This window comes from Pelobates fuscus, chromosome 7 (assembly GCF_036172605.1).
Source record: "Pelobates fuscus isolate aPelFus1 chromosome 7, aPelFus1.pri, whole genome shotgun sequence".
In the NCBI taxonomy this organism is placed as follows: Eukaryota; Metazoa; Chordata; class Amphibia; order Anura; family Pelobatidae; genus Pelobates; species Pelobates fuscus.
In genome coordinates, this window is record NC_086323.1 from 124,653,145 (window position 1) to 124,673,087 (window position 19,943).

The window sequence follows — 19,943 nt, forward strand, 5'->3', positions numbered from 1 at the left end:
TTTCAAAAATGTATCCAAATCAAAACCCACATTGTTGGTGATGTGGCAGTCTAGATGGCTCCTTTCTTCATATCTGGTGGTATTGTAGGTTAGTAAAGCCTCTATGGTCCTGGGCTTACAATTTAAGTCTATAGCAAAAATAGATTTAAAATGGCAACCTGATGTGGCCCTATTACATATGAATTGGGAACTACCAATTCCTTAAAATGTTTAGCCATCCATTGTTTGTTAGCTACGAAGGTTATAATAGATAGACAATGGAAATCAAACCTTCCTTTCCGTAAGAAGCTTTTAATATAGGATGGAAAGAGACCTACAACGCTATGACTACTGGTTGCAGAATATATGAATTTATTTTATCTTTATTTGATATTCCATTCAGAACTTTACACTATACAGGGACTTATATAGGTTATGGTTTATGAATAGTAGGGATCTCCACTTTTGGATTGACCAAATTTTTTTGAATACTTAGAAGAAGTACTTTAATGTTTGTATATTTGTCATTGTTAGTTTTAGTGTGTGATTAGAAAATTACTGCTATTACCAAGTTGTAATATAACTTCAGGTTTGTATACTTGGTACATGTATAAATGTGTCGAAATCTTTTTTTATAAAGAAGAATGAAAAATAAAAAAGGGTGCAGGACTTATTTTTGTGTATTTATTATTGCTAACCACTGTCAATACTGCTTTTTTGGTTTAACTCCTTAAAGGACCACTCTAGGCACCCAGACCACTTCAGCTTAATGAGGTGGTCTGGGTGCCAGGTCCTTCTAGGGTTAACCCATTTTTTCATAAACATAGCAGTTTCAGAGAAACTGCTATGTTTATGAATGGGTTAAGCCTTCCCCCTATTTCCTCTAGTGGCTGTCTCATTGACAGCCGCTAGAGGCGCTTGCGTGCTTCTCACTGTGATTTTCACAGTGAGAGCACGCAAGCGTCCATAGGAAAGCATTATGAATGCTTTCCTATGCGACCGGCTGAATGCGCGCGCAGCTCTTGCCGCGCGTGCGCATTCAGCCGACGGGGAGGAGAAGAGGAGGATCGGAGGAGGAGAGCTCTCCGCCCACCGCTGGAAAAAGGTAAGATTTAACCCCTTTCCAGAGCCGGGCGGGAGGGGGTCCCTGAGGGTGGGGGCACCCTCAGGGCACTCTAGTGCCAGGAAAACGAGTATGCTTTCCTGGCACTAGAGTGGTCCTTTAAGACCGCAGCCAAATGTACAAGTTGTGATCCAAAAAAAATTTAAACAAACCACAGAATTTTACTATGTGTCTGTTCAACGATAATTTACCTCTTTCATACTAAGTGCACCCACACTTATTATATATCATTTCGTTCATGGGAAACAGAGCTTTCATTTTATATCAAACATTCATATATGGAACTCCATTTTATATGAATAAAATCTAAAAAACTTGAAAAAATTAAGAAATCATGGTATTTTTCAATTTCCGCATGGCAATTTAACTGTTAATGTCAGAATACTGTTCGCTTTTCCTGCAATAAAACATACATATTTGTATTCAGAAATGTCTCACGAGTAAAACAGTACCCCCCATGTATAGGTTTTATGGGGTTTTGGAAAGTTACAGGGTCAAATATACGACTTGTCCATTATTTTATTTTCTGCATAGAAATTTGACAGATTGGTGTGAGTGGCCTAGGTTGCCTTTTAGACCGTTTGGCAGCCCAGAAATGAAAATTACCCCCATCATGGCATACCATTTGAAAAAGTAGACATCCCAGGGTATTCAAAATGGGGTATGCCCAGTCTTTTGTGGTAGCCACTTGGGCACAAACCCTAGCCAAAGTTAGCGTTTGTTTTGTTTTTTTTCATTTTTCACATAACTGTACTTTTTTTTTTTTTTTTTAATTCTTAATTTGGGTCGTGCAGTTATGAAAATTACAAACAAGCTTTCTATAAGTCACAGGGTCATGAACATGCTGCAGTACAATATGTTTAAAACTTGAAGTGACATTTGAGGATCATGCACATTTTATTTTTTTATATATGTTTAAACAGGCTTTAACCATCTAGTTGCAACTGAAGGGTTCCGCTAGGCATAAAATAAGGATGGGTAACATAAGATGTTAAATGACAAGTACAATATATTAGCTTATACTATGCGGTTGTATACTGTGGGCTTGCTATACATTGCTATGGGCATCAGGAGGGAGATTGCCTGGTAAGTAATAAAGTGGGACACACTAAGAGCAAGGTATATCGAGTAGCCAGTGATGGCTGACATTTTGCACATGTGCACATTCAAGAAGCTAAAGATATGCATGACTTTGGTGTGTTCTATGAGTAGGCTAGTTGGTGACATAGTTAGCAGGTGTATTAGTATCTGATTTGTGGTAGCCAGGTCAACTGCTTATGTGCCTTATGCGTGTAGTAAAAAGATATGCTGGTGCAGTGTGCCCCTAAGTTTGAGGTGTAGTCATGTTGGATCTAAGTGGTAAGCTGTATGCAATATATCACCCTGGCTTGTTTAACATGCATATTTCAGGGCAGGCTCTGGGAGTCGTCTGCATGGCGAGCATGATACCTCGCCGCCATGAGCTAACTTGCGGTTAGCCGATGCCCAGTCTGTTGCGTTGGTGTGGCTGGGTACGATTGTCCATCTGGGCAAGGAACTGGGCAAAGTCCATTTGCAGGTGTCTTGGGTGCCATATACGTGTTGGTCCAAAGCCGCCAGGTCCGGGTACCAAGAGGGTAGAGTCTGCCGGAGTAGGCTGTTGAGTGCCGTCCAGGAAAGCTTGTTGCCGGGTGCCACGTGTAACCCCTCTCTGTGGCTGTCGCGCTGCAGGTTTTGTGGACGACGGGTACGTGGTCGGGCCCGCTGTGGGAGTACCGTGCTTGTTGGCAAAATTGTTATTCCCAGGTAGGAGCAGTCGCTTTGCAGCTTTCCGGCCCTCCTCCGCCACGGACGATAATGGTTCGGCTATGTCGCCGTCTTTGCTCGCCGTTGGCTTGGCTCGTTGGTGGGGTGGGTAAGAGCTCTTGTGGTGGGCTGCGATGTAGGGTTTGGAAGACGCAGACTCCCTCAACCCCTTGAGTCTCCGTTCGACAGCCTCGTTGTTTGCTGTGGGCTCAATGAGGGAATAGCCTTTCTCTTCGGCCTCGTGGCACTTGGCGTCCGCCATCTTGTGCGCTGCACCCAGGCCCCCGATCGGGGTGGCGATGTTGCTAGGCCTGGACTGCATAGACACTGGGTGAGGACCGGGTTCACCCCCACCGGTCCATAGGGGGGGGGGGGGCGGGTCCGCCCGGTACTGGGCCTCAGGTTGGGTGCCGTCAGGCAGGATAGTGGGGCAGCGGCCGTCAAACCCTAGCCAAAGTTAGTGTTTGTGGTTTTTTTTTTGCATTTTTCACATAACTGTACTTTTACTGATAATATTATTGTCAGTATATAGTTTACTGCCCTGCAATTCTCCTAGTTCTGTTCAGTGTTGTCTCACGAGCGCCACAGTACCCCCCATGTATAGGTTTTATGGGGTTATTGAAAGTTACAGGGTCATATATGAGGCTTATCCATATATGCTTTGTCACATTCAAATTTGTCAGATTAGTCTGCTGTGACAAGGCCGCCTTTGAGACCGTATGGCGGCCACAAAATGAAATTTACCCCCATCATGCGATACCATTTGAAAAAGCAGACATCCCAGGGTATTCAAAATGGGGTATGCCCAGTCTTTTGTAGTAGCCACGTGAGCACAAACCCTAGCCAAAGTTAGTGTTTGTGTTTTTTTTTGCATTTTTCACATAAAAACTTTAATTTTACTGATAATTTTATTGGCAGTATGTAGTTTACTGCCCTGAAACACTCCTAGTTCTGTTCAGTGATGTCTCACAAGCGCCACGGTACCCCCATGTATAGGTTTTATGGGGTTTTGGAAAGTTACAGGGTCAAATATACGCCTGTCCATTTTTGGTTTTAAACATTGAAAATTGGCAAACCGATTTTTCTGGGCCTATCTTGCCTTTGAGAGAGCATGGCAGCCTGGGTAAAATTATTTTCACTATTATGGCATACCATTTTCAGAAGTAGGCAACCCAGAGTATTTCAAATGGTGCATTTTAAGATGTTTGGTCTAACCACTTTATCAGAAATGAAGGGCCCACATAGCGGTAATAGATTTATTTGTGCTTTTTTCCCACACATGAACTCACTTTTCACAGGACTTTTCCTATTCCTGGTATGAGTTATTGCAACAAAGCCTCACTATATATTTTTTAACATTGTCTACTGAATATAACAGTACCCCCATGTACCAGATTTTCTGTTTTTTGGGGAAGTCACAGGGACATATATATTAGATGTCCATTTCAAAGTTGGAATTTTGGCAAAGTGATTTTCTAGGCCTATCTCGCTTTTGAGAGAGCATGGCAGCTTGGGTAATAACATTTCCACTATTATGGCATACCATTTTCAAAAGTAGGCAACCCAGAGGACAACACTTTTCACAGGACATCTCATATTCCTGATATGAGTATTTGCAACAAAGTCTCACTATTTTTTTTAACATAGTCTCCCTAATAAAACAGTACCCTATGTACCAGATTTTCTGTTTTTTGGGGGGTAGTCACAGGGACAAAATATTAGATTTCAAAGTTGGAAATTTGGCAAAGTGATATTCTGGGCCTATGTGGCTATTCAGAGAGCATGGCAGCCTGAGTAATAACATTTCCACCGTTATGGCATACCATTTTCAAAAGTAGGCAACCCAGAGTACAACAAAATGCAGACCTTGAGATGTTTGGTCTAGCCATTTTAACAGAAATGCTGGGCCCATGTAGCGATATATACTTTTAGTTTTGTCTTTTTTTATATATTCTTTATTTTATTGTGCATGAACAATACAGATAGGCAGGCAAAGCCACAACAGCTATTGCTTGCAGTTAGGACAACATTGAGAAACATTTGTTTGGCATATCTAAACAGCGCACATTTTATATTTTGTTGTAAGATCGTCAAGAATAAGGACAACATGTCAGTTTTCCGATAAGGCAGATGATAAGCTATTCGGGTGAACATACTGACTTTTTGTGAATTTAAAGGGTCACAAGCTTATTTAAGGTGTGTCTGTCGTATGTAAGTTAAAAACACAGAAAAAGAAAAACATAATCAACGAGAAAGCATAATTAAACGTAGGATAAGCGGTCAAGGTACCTGCTTCCAGAAGGTACATTATGTGTATTTATACGCCTGCCGTAAGCAATCCTGTGCCTATTATATTCAGCGTTTTGTCAATTAAAGTATGAGTAAGAGGTACCTTTCGCAGGGTAATATTGACAGGTTAGTCAAAGCTGGGTATAGCTTAATCACATACTTGCTGTATCAACGTTAGGTTAAGCAGGGTATGAGGCTTTACATATGTAAGCTACGTGCATCAGTGGGGTAGCAAGCAGATGAGACCTATAATGTACTCTCTCTAGAGTGAATGCGTATAGATGTGAACGGTATATAATGCAACCGAGAGAGGGGATGAATGATCCTCTGAGGCTAGTAAGCAGTTAAGTGCGATTTAACCCACTGGTGTATGTAGTGACTATGTAAAATACATTACGCTGGTGTGGGTATGTAATGCAGTATGAATAAATTAAGTGACATCTAGAATTTAGTTCTAATGGTATGAACAGTAGGAAAAAACATGCTAAACTAGAACTGGTGAGGCAAACAACTAGGAAATGCCACTGGGCAGTAGGAAACGTGCTTCAACATACAGTCCTTCAAAGTCCCATATGTGGTACAGACATTATGCTGGGTAAGTGGCCACTCAGCAGGCACGTCCTGCGGGCCTGTCAGCCTATGCCTTGTGTCAGGTAAGTCCCGTCTCCGCTATCTCCAGCCTCCTCGATGGGGTTCCTCACCCCTGCTCTCGTGTAGTAAAGCAGGCGCTGCCACAATTGGGCAGGCTGTCCCTTGACAGTGTCCCGGATTTGCCCGCCGCAGGTCACGTACCTGCAACAGCATGGTCGGGAGGCTTTGCTGGGATACAGCGTGGTCGGGTGTAGGTCTTCTACCTGGCTGACGTCTCGGCTGGGTAGTGTTGCAGTGGTTCAGAGTCGGGAATCCTCTCCCGCCCCGGGGCTGTGCGAGAGCTGGTGCTAGTCGGCCGTGAGCCTGGGAGCCATCGTGGCCCAGGTTCAACCCCTTTGGGGTGGTGCGGGGAGTCTTGCCAGGTCGCTTGGGTAGTCGCTGATTTGTGCTCCGCTAGTGTGGCTGGCACCTCTGGGGCGCGCCCCTTACTGCTCTCAGCCCGGGAGGGCCACGGGTATGTGATGTGGTAGCGTGGGTCGTAGAGTGGCCCGGAGGCGGACCCCCATTCTTCTGCATACCTGCGACTCCAGCCCTCATGGTAGGGTGTCGGCGAGGCTTTTCAGGCTGCAAACATGCCTGCAACTTGGCCCAGAAGCGTTCGAAAGTCACTATTATGGGGTCTCTTGCTCGGTTTCCGGTATCTGCCATACCAGGGCGTTGTCGTCGTTTGTTAGGCACTATTGTGTCTGCTTGAGCCGCCATCTTAGGTGCACCCGTCTCCCTCTCGCTTGTGTAGGTCTTTTTGCCTGTCGTCGGGTGCGGGGTTCGGGGCACTCCACCTGGCAGGGACCAGGATATCCCCCACCGGTCCATAGGGGGGGGGGGGCGTGGTTTGCACTCGTGCATTGCGGGTGGCATCTGGTGGGAAGGCGGCCGTCCATTCCCCGTGCCTCCACTAGGCCTCTGCTTGCTGCTACGTTTCCCGGTCGGGTCGGGCGTTACATGTGGTGTCGGCATGACCGTGGCTGCTTTCTCTTGCCCATGAGCTGGTGCTTGAGTGGATCGCAGCATTTAATCTCGGGTAGTCCGCTAATTTTGGGCCTGCACTGCGGGAGCTCGGGTAGAGTGCGTCTAGTCAGTTACTCGGCTCGGCTCCGCCCCCCTAGTTTTGTCTTTTTAATCACATAAATTGGATTTTCACTAGAAATGTCATAATCCTGTTATTAGTTAGTGCACTAAAACCTCAGTATTTTGATTGAACACTGTCTTCTGAATAGAACAGTACCCACATGTACAATGTTTCAAGGTTTTTTATTATATAACAGGAATAGAACAGTACCCCCACATACACTTTGATCTGGAGGCAGAGCGATTTTTGATCTTACATAGAGAGTTACTGTGTGAAAAGCTGAGAAGTTGAGGAAAAAAAATGTTGTTTTATTAACCCTCTCAGTGCTAATCACAGCATGAACCCCGTGATTAGTTTTTTGCTTTTTTTGGTGAAGGCACATTTCAAATACTACAATTGTAGTATTTTGAGTTGTTTGGTGTAGCCACTTTAGAATGGCTAGCATAAACAGGGACAGGCCAAGGTCAGGGGAATCCAGAAGTTAGAGTAGTCGGTAAAACAAGCCAATGGGTCGGTACAGTCAGCTAACAAAGCGTAGTCAGGACAAGCCAAGGTCAGTAATGCAGGGAAATCAAACAAACAAACTGCCAAAGTCCCATACAGAGTGATTTAGAAGTTCAGCTCTGTATGGTAGACTTTGAAACAGTCTGTTATGCAGAGGCCGGGTTGAGATGGGCAGGTTGGGCAATAATAACTAGAGTCCTTTCGGACTCCTTTCTTGTAGCAAACACGGCACTTTTTTGGGGACTTTATTTTACGGCGGTGGAGGGGATTCGGGAAGGGAAGTGTTTGCCACAAAGTATTTGGGGGTCTTCTGATCCCAAAGTGGGATTGGGGGGCTGGGTAAATAATAATAAATGGGACAAAAGGCTAAGAGTGAAGTCTAGGAAAGGGCAGGGCTTACTTATGACCTCTTTTATATAGAAAACATAGGCATTGAAAATTGCAATCTGGGTCACGTAGATTGCAATTTTCTTGTACCAGGTCCTAGTTTTCCAGTTCACTAGATAGGGCTGTATGCATTGGTCAGCCAAGTCTACTCATCCTGGCGGAGGGCCTTCACTGTGCCACAGGCTAGGGTTTCAAAGTAATATACATTTTTAAATAACTGTACACTGGTATAATAATTGTCAACCCATAGCCTATATCCCTTATTTAACAAGGGAAGGATTAGATCCCAAACAATCTTTCCACTTGTACCCACAGAATCAGGGCATCCTGGTAGGTCAAGATGGCTATCCTTCCCCTGGTAAATGCGAAACGCCCATGTGTAACCAGTTCAGGATACGCATAATTTATAAAATTTAACGCCATATCGGGACCGCTTAGATGGAATGTATTGCTTAAATAGCAGTCGACCTTTGAATTTCATAAGGGACTCATCAATTGAAATATCTTTATCGGGGATATAATTTTCAGAAAATTTGTCTGACAGGAGTTGGATAAAGTGGGTCATTTCTAGAGGGACACAGTGAGTTGTCATTAAAATGAAGGAATCGCAGCAGTCGCAGATAGCAATCCCTCTGCATGACCTCAGGGAAAAGAGGGGTAACCAGGATGTGTTGCTTGCTCCAGTAGGACCTGATACTGGGCTTTTTAACTATACCCATCACTAGGGTTAAAGCCCAAAACCGCTTCATCTCTGCGACATCCGTGGGTCTCCACATATTCCTGAGATTATGATGGGACCCCGGATGTGCAGAGAGATACTGCATAGCAAAAAATTTGTTTGCTGAGCCATGAGCTCAAATACATCATCAGACATAGAGCTCAAAAAAACGAATTGGCTCGCAGTCGTCCACTGTGATGCCAGGTGTAACAGTGAACGGCGGTATTTCTGGTGCCATCATGTTTGAAGGCACCCAGTCTCCCTCTGGCATTGGGCATTCTGAGCGTCCTCTTGTGAGTGGTGGTGAGGCACCATCACTTAAGGTCTCACTCAGAGGCTCAATGTCAGAGGCAGTGATAGTTTCACTGTCTTGCAGAGTGTCACTATCACTGCCTGCCAGAATGGCATACGCCTCCTCGGCTGAGTAGCGACGTGCCATTCTAGGGGGGGAAATTAATTAAGTGAAAGGGGCTAACTAAGGGGCTAATTAATTAACTACCTGCCTAACACGCACTACCCACCCTCAAAAATAAAATAAATGTACTGATCACAGTGGTTTTTTGTGGTACTTACTGTTATTCTGTATAAACATACAGCTTCCCTGCTAGTAATTACTATTTACATAGTATTTTTTACTATGCCTTAAACGTGCTAAATAATCTCTGCCCTGTTAAAATAAATCTCTTTGATCTCCACAGATCGCACTTTGCCACATAGTACGGCAAAAAAATGCAATTAAAAAACGGGGGTTCTTATCCTTAATCCAGTTTCCTTTCTACGCTACTACCAACCGTTTGGTCATACTATATTTCAAACCCTGCTTCTTGTCCTTTAAACCAGGTATAGTATTTATATTTTACTTTTATTCTCTGTTTGAGGTAACTCAGGCAGCCAACAAGTTACACTTGTCAACTCACTCTGCGCTCATGCGTTACACCCACTCAGATTTACATCTGTCTCAAACCCTTAGGTTCTACTACGATAGCATCTACAACTTGCCCCGTCTAAATTCGGAGGAATCCTCGATAATTGTACCTTATCCAGGTATAGTTTTCTTTAAATCTTCAATATATTACTTCAGTTTCTCATGAAAAGGCCTCAGACAGCCTTCACGGTTCATGCCCCCCCCCCCCATTAACTCATATGGCACCTTTTCGCCACGCTCACGCAGATCTACATCTGTCTCAAACCCCTTAGGCTCTGCTACGACATCACGAACCACTGGACCTCTCTCATACACTTGAAGAAACAAGTCCACGGGTATAATCTCTATCAAGGTTAGTATCCTACCAGCACATAAAACGCCAATTACCCCATAGTTTTTACGTGAACTGGCTCACAGGGTCTGAACGCCAGACCTAGCTCACCGAGGCATTTACAAATCATCTCCCAAACCTCAACACTGAGGTACGGCCCACGCCCAAATCATAGTTAATCGCCTCATTCGCCCTTCTACAGGGCCGTAGTCAGGGCCTCACTCGTCACGGCCACACGTTTTGAAACCTTTTAAATGTCACCGAGAGGCCAACTTCCCGCCACCACATCCGTGGCAACATAATCCACTTCGACCAAATCATAGATAGAGGCTCTCACCGCCACTTGGCATTAGCAGGGCCTCAACCGTCACTAGTCTAAGTTAAGTTTTTCGCTTCGGCAATAATCCTACAGTCCAGTTCATATAAGCTTCCCCCCCCCCCCCACCCCACCCCTTGTAATAGTTCTCAGACGCCCCTACTAAAACCAACTCATTTAATTCACATCTCCCATGGACGAGGTACCTGATGAGGATATTATATCAACCCCTATCAGACCAGAGTCCCCAGGAGCTTCTCTCGCCCTTTCTACCCCTACGTCGTTGAGAGCATGGACAATACCTAAAATCGTTGCCGAACTTAGGCTCAGGGGCATCCCCTTTCCGGCTACAGCCCGAAAGGCGGAATTATACAGACTGTTAACCAACCAAGCCCCAGAGCCTAGGCCAGGCACAAGCTCTCAAAGCCAAGTTTCTGGCGCTGGCATTGCTACCCAGGACACCCTCGCGGCAATCCTGGACAACCTGCAGACCTTAAACAGCAGGTTAAGCAAGGTGGAAAGTGCCATAGCCTCCCCAGGTAACCTCCCTGTTCCTATAGCCCCAATCCCGGCTGTACCTATGGCACCAGCACCCGTACCTACACTTCCCCCTCCAGCTCCTGCTCCAGTACCGTCACCTTTTGTGTCACCAGCTCACTCCGTCCCAGACTCCATTAGGAAAGAAATCCTAGATGGGAAGGACGTGTGTCTGGTGTCATTACTTATTGCCTCCCAAGACGTACTGGAGAACAGGGCTTATAATTTTGGCGAGATCTCAGTGGTCCTAAAAACCAGAGATCCAAGGCTAAACAAAAAATTGTCTATCCCCAATTTCATGTTGGCCTTTGGGATATACCGAGATGTTATCTGCTCGGTATATCCCCACAGGAGAGAGGAACTGGACCTCTATCTCCATAAAGTGGTGGATTTGGGCGTTAAGTACGGGGGCTCATCTTTCTACAATTATCACAAATCGATATCAGCGAAAGCGGCGACCCATCTGAAACAGTTTAATGTCAGAATTAACTGGTGTCAGATGGATACTGAACTATTCTGTCGCCATTTCGCTGGTCTGAGGCCCCCGTCCTGCGCTATATGCAACTCATCAACCCACTTGGCTGATTTGTGCCCTTCTATGGCTGACCCAGCCACACCCTCTACCACCCCTCAATCCTCTTCCACTCCCCACCTTAAACAGGAAGGCGGCCAGAGGGACAAACTAGGGAGGCCCATCTCCTTTTTGGGGAAGGCGCAGGTGTGCAACAACTTCAATGCAGCTTTAGCGCTTGTAGATTGTTGCACATCTGCTCCATCTGTTTCAGGGCACACACAAAGACCATGTGTCCGGCCAGGTTGTCCCCTAACAAATGACTAACCGATGTTAATATCGACAACCTGGCCTTTTACCTTAACCCCTTAAGGACCAAACTTCTGGAATAAAAGGGAATCATGACATGTCACGTGTCCTTAAGGGGTTAAAGACCATCCAAGCAAACATCTGGTGGAGTACCTAATAACAGGCTTTACTCAGGGTTTCTTCACGGGTCTCGTAGCCATCCCCCCAGGGATACTGGAATGCCCTAATCTCCGATCAGCCTGTCTAGACCCAGAGGCCACGGATCTTCTCCTCTCCACTGAAATCACTCAAGGGTTCATGATCGGCCCCTTCACCTCCTCACCGTTTTCCTCCTGGCGCACTAACCCTATCGGGATAGCTGTACACAAGTATTCTAATAAAAAACGTATGATTATCGATTCATCTGCACCGCACTCCTCTTTTGTTCCTAGCATCAACGCACTCATCCCCGCACACGAATTTTCACTACAATACGTTAAAATAGACGACGCCATACAATCCATCATGTCAACTGGCAGCAACGCTTGGCTTAGCAAAACAGACATTACCAACGCTTTCAAACTGCTGCCCATGCACCCATCACTTTGGCACTTGCACGGTGTTTAATGGCGAAACAGGTACTATTTTTCCACACGTCTCACTTTCGGTTCCAGAAGCAGCCCCAAACTCTTTGATATTTTCGCGGAAACGCTATGCTGGCTGCTTCTGAACATTATTAGGTGTCACACAGTCATTCCAACTTGGATGACTTCCTCATCATAGAACCAAGCACACGCACACCCACCGATATCCTCAGCACCTCTGCACTTTTCACCACCCTCGGGGTACCTTTGTCTCCCGCCAAAACAATTGGCCCCACCACTAAACTCACTTTTCTGGGCATAGAGCTAGATTCTGCTACCTTCCGCGCCAGCCTTCCCACTGAAAAACTTGTCCGCCTGAGAGGGGAAATAGACATGTTCCTGCGGAGCGATGTATGCACCAGGAAAGAACTTCAGTCCCTATTGGGGTCCCTGAATTTTGCGATGCGCATCGTTCCGCAGGGCAGATCTTTCATGTCCAGGCTCCTTTGCCTGCTTCACGGGGTACCGGACGACTGCCCAATTGCGTTGGACCAGCACGCCAAAGCGGACCTACTCATGTGGAGGCAGTTTTTATCCCTTTGGAACGGTATCTCTATGTTTATTCCCCCCCTCTCAGACTCCTCTCCCTGCATTTACACTGACGCTGCAGCCAACACGGGGTTTGCAGCTATATTTGGTAATCACTGGTTTAGGGGTCACTGGCCAGCTGAGACGGATACCTTGCCGGGGTTTAGAGAAACTTCATCTCTGTTTGAGATTTACCCCATTGTGGCAGCCGCACACACTTGGGGTCACCTCTGGTCCGGCAAGGCAGTAAAGTGTTATTCCGACAGCTCATCAGCTTGCGATATCATCAATAAAGGGCGCTCATCCTCTCTTACCATCATGCGGCTGATTTGCAAGCTGACCTGGTTGGCAGCAACTGTCCAGTTCCACCTAATTTGCCTTCACATCCCAGGTATTCACAACACGGCTACTGACGCTTTATCTCAATCTCAATTTCAGGTGTTTTTCCAGGCACTCCTGTCAGCCCACCATCAACCATCCAGAACACCGAATTTTCACGAACTAATCTTGGACTAAACACACTTATGCACCACGCCAGGACACTCGCACACCAAGCACTATCACCAAGCACTGCAATCACCTACACTAGGGCACTTAACATTTTCAATAAATTCACTGCTGAATTCGGATTACAAGGCGATTTCTCAAACCAAACCATGGTGGCTTTTGCCTCCTTTTGCCATTTACATTTAAAACTTTCACACAACACCATTAAATTATACCTCACGGGGGTGCAGCACCATAGCCTCACAAATTTCCCCAACAACACCCCCTTTTTATCATCATATCCCATAAAGAAAATCTTAAAGGGGATCTCTAAAGTGTCAGTTCCATCTATCACCACCAGACTACCTATAGATGGGCCTATCTTTAGATTACTAAGCAACCTCCTCGACGAATCCCCGTTTGATCCCAACACTAACCTGGTGATCAAATCTGCAATCTATTTGGCTTTTTATGGGTTCCTAAGACCTGGGGAATTTACTGTCGTTTGTCAAGGGGATACCACTCACAGCCTAAAAACCTCACAACTCACAAAAATAGACGACTATTACGTTCTCAGAATCCCATCTACCAAAACAAATCAGTCCCTACACCCCACCATCATTCCTCTCTTTCCAACAGACAATGCTTGGTGTCCAGTCAAGACACTGGACACATTACGGTCAGCTCATAGCACACGCCTACCAGACTCACCGCTATTACAACTACAAGGACACCCACTCACCACAGCAAAATTTACTACGCATGTAAGAAACTTACTGGAAAAATTGGGTTACAACCCAACTTCATTCTCCGGCCATTCCTTCCGTATAGGAGCCGCTTCAGCAGCTTCTAGTACTAACACCCCGGTCCACATCATAAAGAGACTGGGCCGCTGGAAGTCCTCCATTTACAACACGTATATTCCACGACCAGAAAGAGAACTTCGCCAAGCCTTCAGGAACTTAGTTATGTAATCAAATGCAATAAAGTGTGGTTTTTCTTGAACTTCTCTTTGCCCTCTTTTATTTACAGGCCCACTCGGACGTTGGTTTCGGCACACCACAACCAACTTTTATCTCTGACACTATCCATTACATATTAAATTCCGAGCACAAGTAGAAAGGCCATTAGGCCTGAATTTGTGGGAGGTGTAAGTCCCCTACTTAAACACCCAGCCCCTACTCACCTTTGACGTTCAAGTTCAAGTGTTCCCCACCCACCAGCACCCTTAGAACATACAATTCTCCTTGGTGGGCCCTCTTTTATTTACAGGCCCACTCGGACGTTGGTTTCGGCACACCACAACCAACTTTTATCTCTGACACTATCCATTACATATTAAATTCCGAGCACAAATATATATATATATATATATATTACCCTTATTTAAGTTTAAAACCAATTTGCTACCCTCGGAATGGTTAGGAATCTTGGCATTTCTCACCATTTGTGTGAACCACAAAGAGCAGACTTATAAATTGTTACTCCGCTGGTACTTGACCCCTCCCCCTCCAGGTGGACAAGAATGCAGATTCCTCCGGCAAACCTTTTGGTGGAAGAACGGTGGTCTAGCACTGCTGGTAGACCTATATTAAACTTAAATCCTTATGGCTGCAAGTTACAGCCTTGCATTTTTGACTCTTGGAGAACCTGAATCCACTAGACCAGGAATAGGCAACCTTCAGCACTGCTGATTGTTTTGGACTACACCACCCATTATGCTTTGCCAACATTATGGCTGTAAGATCATTGTGGGAGATGTAGTCCACAGCATCTGGAGTGCGAAGGTTGCCTACCCCTGCACTAGACCCTTATGCACTCTTGTTGTTTAACCCTTTAGACAATTTACGAGGACTCAAAATTAAATAGAACTCTATAGGCACCCAGGCCACTTTAGCTCATTGAAGTGGTATGAGTGCACTGTCCCAGGTCATGTAGGCGAATCAGGATCTCAAGAGATTGAGGTCATGTAATTACTGGTTTTGTCACTCTCTTACAATGGTTACACCACCTACATCAGACTATTTTACCTTGTGTTATGTCATCGATATGTTATTCTTGTATTTGTGACATTTAAATAAAGAATTAAAAAAAACAAAAAACACCTCACCAACATAAAATGCATTTAGGCATTTTGGTTTAACAACCTTTGAGGCATTGAACTAAATTCATGAATGTAATATTCCTACTGGGTACAGAAGTATAAAAAAAATTAAATTATATTCATAGCTCATGACTGAAAACATACATTTATGGTTTTGTTTGTTTGTTGTTTTTACAGGGTGTTGACTACTTTATAATAGTATAGATATGACTTATGTTGACCATAAAATATCTTTTTTTGATGTACGTATATTTTATGGTCAACATAAGTCATATCTATACTATTATAAAGTTTTAAATCTGTTTTAAAGGAACACTATAGTCACCTAAATTACTTTAGCTAAATAAAGCCGTTTTAGTGTATAGATCATTCCCCTGCAATTTCACTGTCATTTAGGAGTTAAATCACTTTGTTTCTGTTTATGCAGCCCTAACCACACCTCCCCTGGCTATGATTGACAGAGCCTGCATGAAAAAAAAAAAAAAAACAGGTTTCACTTTCAAACATATGTAATTTACCTTAAATAATTGTATCTCAATCTCTAAATGGAACTTTAACCCATACAGGGTCTAGCAAGCTATTAACATAGCAGGGGATAAGAAAATCTTAATTAAACAGAACTTGCAATAAAGAAAGCCTAAATAGGGCTCTCTTTACAGGAAGTGTTTATGGAAGGCTGTGTAAGTCACATGCAGGGAGGTGTGACTAGGGTTCATAAACAAAGGGATTTAACTCCTAAATGGCAGAGGATTGATCAGTGAGGCTGCAGGGAAATGATCTATACACCAAAACGGCTTCATTAAGCTAAAGTGGTTCAGGTGACTATAGTGTCCCTTTAATCTAATGCTTGTTTGTAATTGGTGTAACAGTTTTTTGGCGCCAATTTTAACCACTGTGTATTCTTAAAAATACTGTTCTATGCCAGGTATATTGTTCTATTACCATTTTTGATAAAGCCTCAGAGGTGAAATGTGTTAATGGTTTTAAATTGTGTATTTTATTACAATAAAAGTTATTTTTGGTTACTTTTTTATAGGACCAATCCTTTACTTACTTTATTGTATTTTACATACACTTTTATTATTATTCTTCCTGGCATTTATTTTTTGTATTTTTTTTCATTGTATCCTGTTTCAAGAAATCCATAGGTGGGGATAATTCCACCAGGGCTGTGGCAATAGAGCAGTATTTTCTGCTCTACCATTGTGAGTATATTTTATTTTATTTTATACACTGTTCCTACTGAGAGCACTATTGTTGTTTCTTATACTTTGTGGAATACGACGGAACCCAAGCCAGACAGGCAGACCTACCTTTCCAGTACATCCTTTAGTGGGGATCATACCACTAAGTGCCCTTCACTCCAGAGCTGGCCCTAGCTCAACCAAATGTGAGTGTATTATCCTCCTTTTTATTTTATTTTACCCTTGGAGCTACAATATTTCACCATTGGCAGTTTTTAGTGTTCTCTTTTATCTTCACATATACGGATTATCTACAACCTGGACGGATCAACTCCTGAGGATTGTACACATACCCTATCCATATATCAGTGAGATGGTTTTATTGAACATCTGGATGGACTCTGTTTTATTATTTTTTAAGTAACCGGAATAGAGACTATTATACCCACGCTTGTTTATAATCCATTTCGACCATCTGGTTTTTATTTTATGATACGATTTTCTGTCTAATAGGCTGCCCTTAACTCCTCCTTTTTCCTCTTATCTTGCCAAGGGTCTTGAGGGATTCCCTTTTAGGGTTGCTGCTTTCATCTCTGTTACTAAGTGCAGACTCTTCCCCTTTGTTTTTATGGTAAATCATATGGGTTTCCCACCAAGACCCTGTCCTCACAAGGTTGCGCTGTTCCAGATGATTTTCCCATGAGTAAATTCAAATGATTACATTAACAACCCACATTTACCTAGCTACAGAACATGAAATCCTTAAACCTTCCTTAAAAAGTGGGAGGCACATATACAAACTGTTGTAATTCCTACACCGTTCACCTGATTTGGATGTAAATACCCTCAAATTAAAGCTGAAAGTCTGCAGTTAAAGCACATCTTGTTTGTGTCATTTCAAACCCATTGTGTTGGTGTATAGAGCCAAAAAAGATTAGAATTGTGTCGATGTCCCAGTATTTATGGACCTGACTGTATACTGCATAAGCTGATGACTTCCAGCGACCTAAGGTCTTGATAACATGGACTGGAATGTCTTGGCTTGAGGCTGTAGATGCTGCCCCTATCCTAAATGAGTGTCCAGAATATTTGTTGGCAATCAAGCAGAGTCGTGTCAACAATAGGCGTACATACACCATGAACTTAGAAGTGGTGAGGATAGCCCCGTGAAGTGACAGGAAAAGGAGTGAAGCATGAGTAGGTAGGGAAAGTAAGTAGGCATCGAAAACTTTTACTGGGCACCATAAATTGTCAGTGGGGTAGTATGAGAACTGAACAGGCTGACCCATCTGACTAGTTTTGGTCATGGGTAGGCTCAGAATATAATGGTCTTGCTGTTTGTTGAGGTATGAGGTGCGAAGGCAACCTTGACCATTATGTTGGCCCCTAGTAGTGAATTCTCGTGGTCTGAGAAAGCCAAGTATATGGCTGTTTTGATGACGGAGTTAGTAAGAGGTTCGAATGGTGCTGTATCCAGTAAGTCTGACATATGCTTGAACAATTGCATGTCAATTGGTAATCTACGTTGTGGGGTAGGATCGTTTGCCTTGGATATGCCCTTAAGTATGGTATTGATGGGGTAGGCTGTGAGGAAGCATGGATTGTTGGGAAAAGCTGAGAACATGTGGTGTTGGATGCCTGTCAGGTAGAACTTAGAACGGTGTTATGTGATAGCTACAACTTGAGGTGGCAAAAAGTTATGTCGAACCAGTTAGACAGGTGGTGTTCTGATACCTTTGATACAAGAAAAACGCCCTGTCATATGCGCTATGCTTGTTTTTGGATAGGACAAGTTTTGTCAAAACTTTGCTATGGTGTGGTAAATTGTCTAATCCATAATTAGATCTTGGAGCAGGGGGGCGGTCGTGTCCAGTAATGAAGCGGTAGATAGGGACCATCTGAAATAGGAAACAAGATAACCAGTCAGCAGCAGTGTTAAAAATGGTAGCATACCAGGTAAAACTGGTGACAGGCCAACGACGTCAGTCTCCTAATAAACCTCATTATCACGAAGGAGGATGAGCGGCCTTTGTTGATCATGTGGCAGATTGCCAAGTTGTCTGAAACGCATTGCACGGGTTTCTCTGCCCATAAATGGCCCCAAGTCACTGCTGCTGCAACTATAGGATAAACCTCAAACAGTGCTGAGTTCTTGTAGAACCCCTCAATGTGTCGCACTTCCTGTGGCCAACTACCCCAAAGCCATTCGTTTTTTAAATATGGCTGCAAAACCAGTGGATGCTGCCCCGTCCGTCCAAATGGTGGGGAGTCTATGGATACTTGTGGGAGGAACATGCTTCTCCCGTTCCAATTTGAGAGAAACATGTTTTCACAGGTTTGCAGCGGTCTGATAGTCAAGGAATACGGCTGTAATTATAGGGGAATGTGGGGAGAAGGCTCAGGAGTCTGGAAATGAATGCTCTGCCTTGTGGGATAATATGCATAGCGAAATTTAGTGAGCCAATCAGTGATTGCAGTTCTTTCCTTTTACATGAGCAGGTTTGTAAATAGTAGTCTGTCGTGTCGGATACTGGTAATTTTCCCCTGCGGTAGGCTGGCTTCCATGGCCACTGAGTCAAGCTGTATCCCTAGAAAATTGATTATGGTGTCTAGTCCTTCTGTCTTTTTAGGTGACACTGGTACCCCTAGTGAGTGGTAGTCATAAAAAGGACGTACCACCGTATTTGTTGCCCAGATCCTCCATATGCATATAGAAGTCCAGCTCCTCTCTTCTATGTGGGTAAACTGAACATGGCACATCCCTGTAAATCCCGAAAGCAATCACAAAGTCTGTAATTGACAGAGTCTCGGGTCTCTAGCCTTCTGGACCACCGAGATATCCCTGTATGAGTGATTCTCTATGACATCCTGGGAGTCAATCAGAAGAAAGGCGAGATTAACGTCTTTGCCCTCCAGGATGTCCTTTTTAAGATTCACCGGTACCATGTGAGCAGGGTTAATAACCTGTGGTCCCAAGCTGGTGGGTGTAGTATTACCAGGTTGAGACAGAGGTGCCCGCAAGTTCGGTCGTGAGGGGCTCTGGTGTTGCAGCGGGAAAGCTCAGAGCTTCCAGTCTCTCCAGCCGATCATTATTTGCCCCATGGAGGACACTAGTGAAGCAATCATTGTGTGGAGGTTGGCATGGTTTGTGCCACTCGTGCCTTACCCAGCGTCTGTATTTTCAGTATTGGTTTGCATCAGCCTGAACAGTTCTGCTTTCCTGGCCGTAGCTGGGAAAGGGATCCTGCGCCTGCGTAGCTCGGCTGTGATGCGGGGGACTAGTCCATGATCTTATGGACGATGGGCTACCGGTGTCGCCCTTGCGTGTGGTGGTAGCGGTCCTGGCCGGAGTGCTGTGGATTAAGATATTGTCTCCATCTTCTGGTACCTGGGACATACTGAAATATAGCAATCATGTGCTAAGGACCAGGGACGTACATTGGTGGGCAAGCTAGTGCCATGAGGCAAAAAAATTTTGCCAACGTGTTGACCAATGAGTCCCTACTAGTTGCCAAGCGGCTTGAGAGGCTCTAACTTTGAGTTGGTCCGAGGGGTATCATGTCACCCAATGTTGTGGCGGGATG